We start from the raw sequence: 11,279 nt of genomic DNA on the forward strand, positions 1-11,279 counted from the left end.
TGTGCTGACATTTAATTATGCATATAGAAAGATATAGACATAGATCTATATCTGCATTTAAATATTAACATACAGAAACTCTCCCAAGACCCAGGTGATCATCACAATAAACAGAAGGGATCAGAGTATCAACCAAAATAAACAAATTGACAAGATTTGGACAGTGAAGTAAAGATGTGAAAAGCAGGTTCAATTATTGATTATTAATCATTCGGTCCCAAATGCAACATTTTCTCATTCAGTGTGATGACCACAGAGAGTCTGGCACAGAATATGTATTTGGTAAAGGCTGCGTCAAGTCATGGTTTCCATTAATTGCATGTTGGCCTTCCCTCCCATTATGGCTGCTAGATGATAGGGCTTGGCCTCAGAGTTCAGAGGTTTTATGATGGTCTGTATGTAAGGGCAGCTCCCCTCTACTGTAGCTGCCCCTTCAAGAATTCCAAGGTCTGTTTCCCAACTCTCCCCAGGCTCCCTGAGTAGTCTAACAGATCTAAAAGGAAGGGAATACCAAGGGTTCCAAATCATCATTAGTTTTGGGGACTTAAACTGGCCTCTTTGTCACTTATACCCCTCCCCCATTCCTCTTGGCTATGTTGGCTACTTCAGGGTCTGCACTAGGGACTTTGCCTAAACCAGCTTGTGTAGTGCACAAGGCAATCCTGTCTGTGGAGGACACTCCATATAGCTGCCCAGCTGTGCACAGTACAACTCAGGGTAGTTTATTCACATAGAAATTTAGAATTTGGCTGGGCTCAGTGGTGCCCACCTATAATCCCAGTGGCTCAGGAGGCTGAGGCAAGGAGGATCACGAGTTCAAAGCCAGCCTCAGCAAAATCAAGGTGCTAAGGAACTCAGTGAGACACTGTCTCTAAATAAAATACAAAATAGGGCTGGAGATGTGGCTCAGTGGTTGAGTGTCCCCGAGTTCAATCCCTGGTACCACACACACACACAAAAAGAATTAGAATATGAACATCATTCTCACCAGGAGAAAAATCTGAGGATGTAGGAGACTGAATAGCAAACATAACTCCAGCATCACCCATTCGTGGAAGCTTGGTAGACGTAATACACAAACAGGCTCTCAAGTATCTTAAAATATTAGGCCATTTAGGGAATAGACTCCATTTTACTTTTTCAATTGGCCTTCATCAATATTACACATAGATTGGAAGGGAGAACCATTCTGCCTGACTAGCAACAAAACAGATAAATTAAGTAGCAACAATGTTAGTTATAGCTGCAGTTGGAGACTCAACCTCATGGAAAAGCACTAGGCAAGACTCAACAGAACTGTCAGTTATGATAGGATTCTACGCTTGGTCAATTCCTCCATGCTACATTGAGTCTGGTAACTGTTGTACAACTTATTTGCTTTTAGGTTTTTCTCCCCTTCTGTACTGAACTTCAGTGCAAAAAGGCATCTTGTCTGTCTACATAGTCTCTTAGAAGAGTGCTTTAATTAATTAGATGCTCAATATACCTTCTTTGAGCTAAATCATAATAAAAGTGACACATTAGTAAACCCAGCTTTACTGGTTTTCAAAGCCTATGTGCTTTCCAGTCTACCACACCAATGTTTAGCCTGGTGAGACAAGGCTTATTCCTGTCACAGATACAATACCACCACCTCCTAGAAAATATCTATAAATATATATATATACATATATATACACACACACACACACACAATTGTCATTTTTCTCAGATGCTGATATCTATCCATAGCTTTTATCAGATCTCTAATGTTTTGATGAAACCCCCAAACACTAAGGTTCACTGTGTAGTTTGTATTTAATTCTTGTCCATAAGTAACAGTTCTCTAAAGCTCCGAAAACTGGCTTGGGAATCGATCTCAGTCCTACACCTCAGCCCTGAGCCAGTTCACATTCTCCCCTGACTCCATGAACATCATCTGTCCAACAATAGTCATCCTTTACCCATCTCACAATTAGTTGCACCTGTTTTTTTACCCTGGATTCTCAGTGCCTGAGCCTTGCATCTCTACTGTCTTTCTAAATGAATAGACTTTTGCAGCCTTAGTTTTTGTTTAACTGGGGTAGGATTCACATAATATAAATTAACAATCAAGTGGCATTTAGTACATTCATAAATACTGTGCAAACATCACCCTATCTAGTTATAAAATATTTTTGTAACTCCAAAAGGAAATCACATACATTAAACACTCTCTATCACCACCCCTCCTTCACACACACACATGCACACACTCCATCCCCTGGCAACCTCTAATCTGCGTTGTCTCTATGGATTTACCTTTTTCTGGGTATTTCATGTAAATAGAATTATACAATATGTGATATTTTATAACTGGCTTCTTTCATTTAGCATAATGTTTTGTAGATTCATTCACATTGCAAAAAGCATTAGTATTTTATTCTTTTTTATGGCTGAATTCCATTGTAGGTATATACTCTATTTTATTTATCCTTTTGTCAGTTGATTGACATTTGGTTGTTTCCACCATTTGGCTACTGTGAATAGTGCTGCTGCCATGAACATTTATGTACAAGCCTTTGTTTGAATAGCTGTCTTCCTTTCTTTTGGATATATAGTTAGGAGTAGAATTGCTTAGGTTATATGATGCAATGAAGGCTTACTGCCTTTCCAAGCATTTTTGCAGAATTGCAAACATTTTTTTAGATGTCCATATCCTTTTAAATAGCAAGAGAAAAGAGTCACTAATTAGTTATGCTGAAGGAAAATTCAATTCATTACAAATTATCTGGGAGCTGTACATGCCATTCCAGCTATGGAGAATCAATCCTGCTCAGGGAGCTAATGAGCCCTAGCATCTCCCTTAAATTGGTACCTGTCATTTAAAATTATACGCAGATGTATACATACCTACACACAGGGTAAGTTATTTACATGTAAATAGTATGTATACCCAGGTCTTTTTTTTTTAAAAAAAAAAAAAAAAGCAGTTCGTTTGCTGTAGAGGTCAAAATGGGTCTTCTGTACTTATCACTTTATGAAGTTTATCAGAGCCCAAATTTAACGCTATTTCTTCCAACACCAAGGTGACAATAGCATGTGAATCCTTGGAGTGATGTGTGTGATGTAAAAGCAACACTGTTAATTAAGCTGTGTCTGCATTTCTGAAATCAAGCTTTTATCTGTTCCCAAATAGCAAGAGAACTCCAACATTCCCACTCCCCTCCCGGCAAAAGAAGGCTCTTAACACGTTTGGTTCCTTTCTCCATTTTCCCTCTTAAGCGCGGATGTGCAGCCTCTATCATGGCTATTAGGGCCAGTGAGCAAAACCACATGACAGGAGAAGGAGACTCCCAGTGGCTCAGATGGAAACAAAAGCAAAAATAAAACAGACTGCAGTCTCTGTGGGCGAGGAAGGTGAAACCCAGAGGAGAAGGCAAGCTCGGGAAAACTTGGGCCAGTGAGCACATAGGTATAAAACAGTGGTCTCAGAACAGGGGGGAGATTTACATGTCTCAAAAAAATGGCTGCTTTTGTTTTCCATTCCACTCTGTTTAAAAAATGCATACAATTCCCTCCCTTCACTGCATTTTTTTTTTTAACAACATAAGAATATCGACAAATACAGAGGCAGTGCCGGCCAGAGTTTCCTTCACGGTTGGAGAGAGAGAGAGAGCATGAGAGCATGCCAGGGTCAATCACAACCCTCCATTTATGTGCGTGGCCCATCATCAACCTATACCGTGTGTCCTAAACACAGTGTGTCCACCCAAATTCCCAGGGACATATTGATTCTCCTAGTTTAAAATGTCTGTGAAATATGAAAGCATACAAATAAAGATCAATAGAAATATTAACATGATGTCTCTAACGACACAGTCTTAAAAATTTTTTCAGAATAAAAAGGCACAGGGCAGTTTTAGTAAAACCAAAAGTCTCTCACAAAGTTCCACTGACACAGATTTTAAGGTTGTTACTGCCCTAATTTTAAAATTTTCTTTGAGGGTTGAAAGTGATGGTTTGGTGTCAATATATACTAAGAAACTTTTATGCAATAGGTACACTACACAAAAATTTTGAAAGAGATAATTTTGCCTTGTGGGGCTGCAGTCTCTGATTTTGGTGCATTTTTCTCAGTACCCCCGTAATGTCTTCTAGCTTTATCTATTTCATTATGAAAACCTAATCTTAGAAAATGAGCTGATAAATTCAATCTTGCTAAGTCAAAGATGACTAGAAATTAATTCCCAGAGGCTAAGCCTTAAGCCAACACTAAAAAACTTGTGATACTGAAATTTTAACCAAAATCAAAATTTAAGCTTAAAATTATTAAACTGGCCATTTTGCCCCAAAGCATAACTAATTTCCATGAATGAAATACGTTGTCTAAATTTTGCATTTACAAGTGAATATACCCCAATTTTTGTAATGTCTAGTCATTTTTTAATTTGTTCAAAATTTTGTGGTAAGCCAAAGCAATTTTAGAAAAATCTCCTTATTTACAGTGAGATATAAGTGATAAAATATAAATGTGTATTTAGATTCATTACAGCAGTATTTGTGATAGCAAAAAAACCAGAAATAACATAAATGTTCATCCACAGGGAACCTGTAAAATTACTGAAATACCATGCAATTTTGGGAAAAATTGTGATAAAATACACAGAGCATAAAATTTACCATTTTAGCTGTTCTAAGTGTACAGTTCAGTGATATGTAACCATTCCAAAATGAGTTGATCTATGTACACTAAAATGATAAAACTCTCCGAGATACATTGTTAAATGGGGAAAAATACAGTGAAGAACAGTATGTCTTGAATAAATCTACCATTTCTCATTTGCTTTTAAATTTTTTATCTGAAATATATTTCAAAACAAGTATTGTACAAACAATAATATATCAAACTATGAACCTACTCCTGCAACTTGCAATTCCTAAGGCTGGTCATATTTTCTTCTGTGGCAAGTGGGCAGGGGTTAGAGGTGGTGAGTTACAGATAAATTTGAAGTCTCTGTCCTTCATCTCCTGTCTTTTGTACCTTAACTGCCTCTTTGTTTTTTAATATATTGTAGTTGTTAATGGACCTTTATTTTTATATATTTATATTCAGTGCTGAGAATCGAACCCAGTGTCTCACACGTGCTAGGCAAGTGCTCTACCACTGAGCCACAACCCCAGCCCCTTAATTGCCTCTTGAGAATCACATGAGTTTTGTGTGTATCTTTTTATACTTTCTAAAACATTTATAAATAACATACATGCAGTATTATTGTTTTCGTGCCTTTTTAAATTTGCATAAATGCTATGACCTGTTCAACCTGCTTTTTTATTCCTGTCACTCAAAAGCTATTTTATTCACTCAACATTGTTTTTGAATGTAAATGCCAATTGTGTTTTGTGCTTAAAGGTACATGGTGCACTTGCTTTTGCATGACAGATTCCTGGTGACAGACACAAAACATTGGTAACAATGCTCACACCTGGAAAGCAGCTCTGCAGTCAGAGGGCAGGTGGAACTTTTGCTGTTCCACCCTCTGAAGAGTTGAAATTTTACTATCATTGTCATTTTTGTAATAAAATAAGTACACATATAAAATTTTGATCTTGTTCATTTGGAAAGGAATGAATAATAAAGTACAGTAATATAATAATGAAAAACATTACGGCAGGTTCTATAGATTAGGTATTTTTTTCCTTGGCAACACACCATGCCAACAGGTGAAATGGGACTATGAAGACATTGTGCATTGTGTCAACAGCAACAGAATTTAAAGTGCTCTTATAGGTTTGCGATCTGGGGATAGGCCAGAGATGACACAGAGAAGGTCAACTAATTGAGTTTAGGAAATCCTCCTGCTAGAAATACAATTAATAGGGAGAGAGATCACTGACAGCCATACTTTAACATGTACAGAGGAAATATATTGGAATGGGAGTGACTAGATCTGACTTCAGTTCCTGGTTTTGACACTAACAACTGCATCTTTAGCCAATTCATTTAACTCTTACCAATTGAGTTTTTCCCTTCATTAAAGAGCACACTGAGTTCCCACTCATCCATTAATTTGGTAAATGTTTACTGAGCCTCTAGAGAGTAGGTGCAGGGGTGCCCTGGTCACAGCAGTACAGTTAGCAAGAGAGCCTGTTCCTCCCAGGGCTCTTAACCTCCTGCTAGAGGCTGGCAGACATTCTGACTTTAACCACCCAAAATATAGAAATAGGCAGATTGACAGCAAACAGAGGACCCTGAGTTCAAGAAATTTTCCTGGTGGATTTATCAGAGGCCAGATGACAGGGAAGAAAATAGTCACTTAAAAGGTCTTAGCAGGAGTTCAGGACTGAAACAGAAAAGAATTTTCCTTGGAACATGGAACTTGGCTTCAGCTGAAGAGTAGCAGATAAAATAGAAGAACTATAGCAGGAAGAGGGATATGAGTAACAAAAGGATAGCCTTTGATTCTTTTAAATTGAATCAAGTTAAGCAAGGGTATAAAATTTATTCTGCATCTTAGTTGTTTATATCTTGAGATGATACCCTTTTAATATTTTAAGTGTATGAATTTTAAAATGGCCCACCACATAAACCCTTCAATGATGGGACACATGGGAGATGGAATTACTTTAGAGAGAGAAATCTCCCCTTTCATATTGGAATTGCCAATGTGGTCACTCACAGTAATGCTACCATGAGTGACATAGAAAAGGATCCTATGTGCTGGGGGCAGGCAGGAAGGTTGCATCCAGCTCTTTAAGGATTTAGACAACAGAAAAAGATTTATCCTTAGGTGAAGCTGAGGAAATATATTGACCCAATTGACCTGAGGTTAGGTTTTGAGGCTCATGAATTATGAAAGTAAGTTAACAAGTTGCAAAATGGGAATAATAATAACTATTTCACAGGCTTTACAATAGGAATAATAAATTTAAAAGTAGGTGAAAATGTAGAATAAATTATAAAGGGCTTTGCAAACATGAAATTACTGTTATTATTCTATTTTGGGTTCTGGAAGGAATAGGTAATATTCTTCCGAGAATTTGTTTATTTCGGAGGCTCAAGTAAAGGCACCACAATCCTAATTGGCTTGCTCACTCACGCACTCTATCTATCTCCCATCTGTCATTTATCTTAAGATTCATCCTGTGGACAGTCACCTTACTTATTTATGAAAAGGACTCCCATTTCTACAAGATACATTGTGTGACCTTCAGCAGAGGTCTGGGAATGGTTGGGAAAATATGAATTTGACAAAATCTAGGAGGTGAATTTAGATTGGCACTTAAATCAGGAAACATACACACACACACACACACACACCACACTCTTTGGAGTTTGATTTAGGATGGCAAATGAGGAATTATAATGTCTATTTTCCTTGTACCTTTTTCTGTTTTTCCTAATTATTGCAAATATATTGTCATGAGTATCTGAAATGTGAAAAACTATATTCAAAGTCCTCCAAACTAATAATGGCAATGGTAAATTTTCCTAGCACTTCAAAAAAATATCTGTATATATTTTTGTCACAGAAGATACAGTACTCCATAGCTACATATTTTGGGAAAATAGGGCTCAAAAACTAAACACTTTTGAAATAGCGTGGGCTTTTTTTTTCTATAAACACAGTCAAGAGAAGTAATTTCCTAGCCCAATACAATCAATAACCTCAAAAGATTTTCCAGTATTTTAATAATAAAAAGCTTTATGCATGCATTACTTAAACTTAACAATGTCTAGTCATTATTTATTTATTTATTTATTTATTTATTTTTTTTTTTTTAAATTTTTATTGTGGGTTGTTCAAAACATTACAAATTTCTTGACATATCATATTCCACACTTTGATTCAAGTGGGTTATGAACTCCCACCTTCACCCCATACACAGATTGCAGAATCACATCAGTTACACATCCATTGATTTACAAATTGCCATACTACTGTCTGTTGTGCTCCGCTGCCTTTCCCATCCTCCACCCTCCCCCCTCCCCGCCTCTCCCCTCCCCTCCCCTCCTCTCTCTCTACCTCCTCCACTGTATAACCCTGAGGGTCTCCTTCCATTACCATGCAATTTCCCTTCTCTCTCCCTTTCCCTCCCACCTCTCATCCCTGTTAAATGTTAATCTTCTTCTCCTGTTCTTCGTCCCTACACTGTTCTTAGTTACTCTCCTTATATCAAAGAAGACATTTAGCATTTGTTTTTTAGGGATTGGCTAGCTTCACTTAGAATAATCTGCTCTAATGCCATCCATTTCCCTGTAAATTCTATGATTTTGTCATTTTTTAATGCAGAGTAATACTCCATTGTGTATAAATGCCACATTTTTTTTATCCATTCGTCTATTGAAGGGCATCTAGGTTGGTTCCACAGTCTTGCTATTGTGAACTGTGCTGCTATGAACATCGATGTAGCAGTGTCCCTGTAGCATGCTCTTTTTAGGTCTTTAGGGAATAGACCAAGAAGGGGAATAGCTGGGTCAAATGGTGGCTCCATTCCCAGCTTTCCAAGAAATCTCCATACTGCTTTCCAAATTGGCTGCACCAATCTGCAGTCCCACCAGCAATGTACAAGTGTACCCTTTTCCCCACATCCTCGCCAGCACTTGTTGTTGTTTGACTTCCTAATGGCTGCCAATCTTATTGGAGTGAGATGGTATCTTAGGGTGGTTTTGATTTGCATTTCTCTGACAGCTAGAGATGTTGAGCATTTTTTCATGTACTTGTTGATTGACTGTATGTCCTCCTCTGAGAAGTGTCTGTTCAGGTCCTTGGCCCATTTGTTGATTGGGTTGTTTGTTTTCTTATTGTCTAATTTTTTGAGTTCTTTGTATACTCTGGATATTAGGGCTCTATCTGAAGTGTGAGGAGTAAAGATTTGTTCCCAGGGTGTAGGCTCCCTATTTACCTCTCTTATTGTTTCTTTTGCTGAGAAAAAACTTTTTAGTTTGAGTAAGTCCCATTTGTTGATTCTAGTTATTAACTTTTGTGCTATGGGTGTCCTATTGAGGAATTTGGAGCCCGACCCCACAGTATGTAGATCGTAGCCAACTTTTTCTTCTATCAGACGGCGTGTCTCTGATTTGATATCAAGCTCCTTGATCCATTTTGAATTCACTTTTGTGCATGGCGAGAGAAAGGGATTCAGTTTCATTTTGTTGCATATGGATTTCCAGTTTTCCCAGCACCATTTGTTGAAGATGCTATCCTTCCTCCATTGCATGCTTTTAGCCCCTTTATCAAATATAAGATAGTTGTAGTTTTGTGGATTGGTTTCTGTGTCCTCTATTCTGTACCATTGGTCCACCCGCCTGTTTTGGTACCAGTACCATGCTGTTTTTGTTACTATTGCTCTGTAGTATAGTTTGAAGTCTGGTATCGTTATACCGCCTGATTCACACTTCCTGCTTAGCATTGTTTTTGCTATTCTGGGTCTTTTATTTTTCCATATGAATTTCATGATTGCTTTCTCTAATTCTACAAGAAATGCCGTTGGGATTTTGATTGGCATTGCATTAAACCTATAGAGAACTTTTGGTAATATCGCCATTTTGATGATGTTAGTTCTGCCTATCCATGAACAGGGTATATTTTTCCATCTTCTAAGATCTTCTTCTATTTCTCTCTTTAGGGTTCTGTAGTTTTCATTGTATAAGTCTTTCACCTCTTTTGTTAGGTTGATTCCCAAGTATTTTATTTTTTTTGAAGATATTTTGAATGGAGTGGTTGTCCTCATTTCCATTTCAGAGGATTTGTCGCTGATATACAGGAATGCCTTTGATTTATGCGTGTTGATTTTATATCCTGCCACTTTGCTGAATTCATTTATTAGCTCTAATAGTTTCTTTGTAGAGCCTTTTGGGTCTGCTAGGTATAGAATCATATCATCTGCAAATAGTGATAATTTAAGTTCTTCTTTTCCTATTTTGATGCCTTTAATTTCTTTCGTCTGTCTAATTGCTCTGGCCAGTGTTTCGAGAACTATGTTGAACAGAAGTGGAGAGAGAGGGCATCCCTGTCTAGTTCCAGATTTTAGAGGGAATGCCTTCAGTTTTTCTCCATTCAGAGTGATGCTAGCCTGAGGCTTAGCATAGATTGCTTTTACAATATTGAGGTATGTTCCTGTTATCCCTAGTTTTTCTAGAGTTTTGAACATAAAGGGATGCTGTACTTTGTCAAATGCTTTTTCCGCATCTATCGAGATGATCATATGGTTCTTATTTTTAAGTCTATTGATGTGGTGAATAACATTTATTGATTTCCGTATATTGAACCAGCCTTGCATCCCTGGGATGAATCCTACTTGATCATGGTGTACAATTTTTTTGATATGTTTTTGTATCCGATTCGCCAGAATTTTATTGAGGATTTTTGCATCTAGGTTCATTAGAGATATTGGTCTGTAGTTTTCTTTCTTTGAAGTGTCTTTGTCTGGTTTAGGTATCAGGGTGATGTTGGCCTCATAGAATGAATTTGGAAGTTCTCCCTCCTTTTCTATTTCCTGAAGTAGCTTGAAAAGTATTGGTATTAGTTCTTCTTTAAAGGTTTTGTAAAATTCTGCTGTATACCCATCTGGGCCTGGGCTTTTCTTAGTTGGAAGTCTTTTTATGGTTTCTTCTATTTCCTCAATTGATATTGGTCTGTTTAGGTTTTCTATATCCTCCTGACTCAATCTGGGCAGATCATATGACTTAAGAAATTTATCTATGCCTTCACTATCTTCTAATTTGTTGGAGTATAAGGATTCAAAATAGTTTTTGATTATCTTCTGTATTTCTGAAGTGTCTGTTGTGATATTGCCTTTTTCATCCCGTATGCTAGTAATTTGAGTTCTCTCTCTTCTTCTCTTCGCTAGCATCGCTAAGGGTCTGTCGATTTTGTTTATTTTTTCAAAGAACCAACTTTTAGTTTTGTCAATTTTTTCAATTGTTTCTTTTGTTTCGATTTCATTAATTTCAGCTCTGATTTTAATTATTTCTTGCCTTCTACTTCTTTTGCTGTTGTTTTGCTCTTCTTTTTCAAGGATTTTGAGATGAAGTATGAGATCATTTATTTGTTGGTTTTTTCTTTTTTTAAGGAATGAACTCCAAGCAATGAATTTTCCTCTTAGAACTGCTTTCAATGTGTCCCATAGATTCCGATATGTTGTGTCTGTGTTTTCATTTATCTCTAAGAATTTTTTAATTTCCTTCTTGATATCTTCTATAACCCATTGATCATTCAGTAACCTATTGTTCATTCTCCAAGTGATGTATGCTTTTTCCTTCCTTCTTTTATCGTTGATTTTCAGCTTCATTCCATTATGATCAGATAAGATGCATG

This window comes from Marmota flaviventris, chromosome 6 (genome assembly GCF_047511675.1).
Source record: "Marmota flaviventris isolate mMarFla1 chromosome 6, mMarFla1.hap1, whole genome shotgun sequence".
Taxonomy (NCBI): Eukaryota; Metazoa; Chordata; class Mammalia; order Rodentia; family Sciuridae; genus Marmota; species Marmota flaviventris.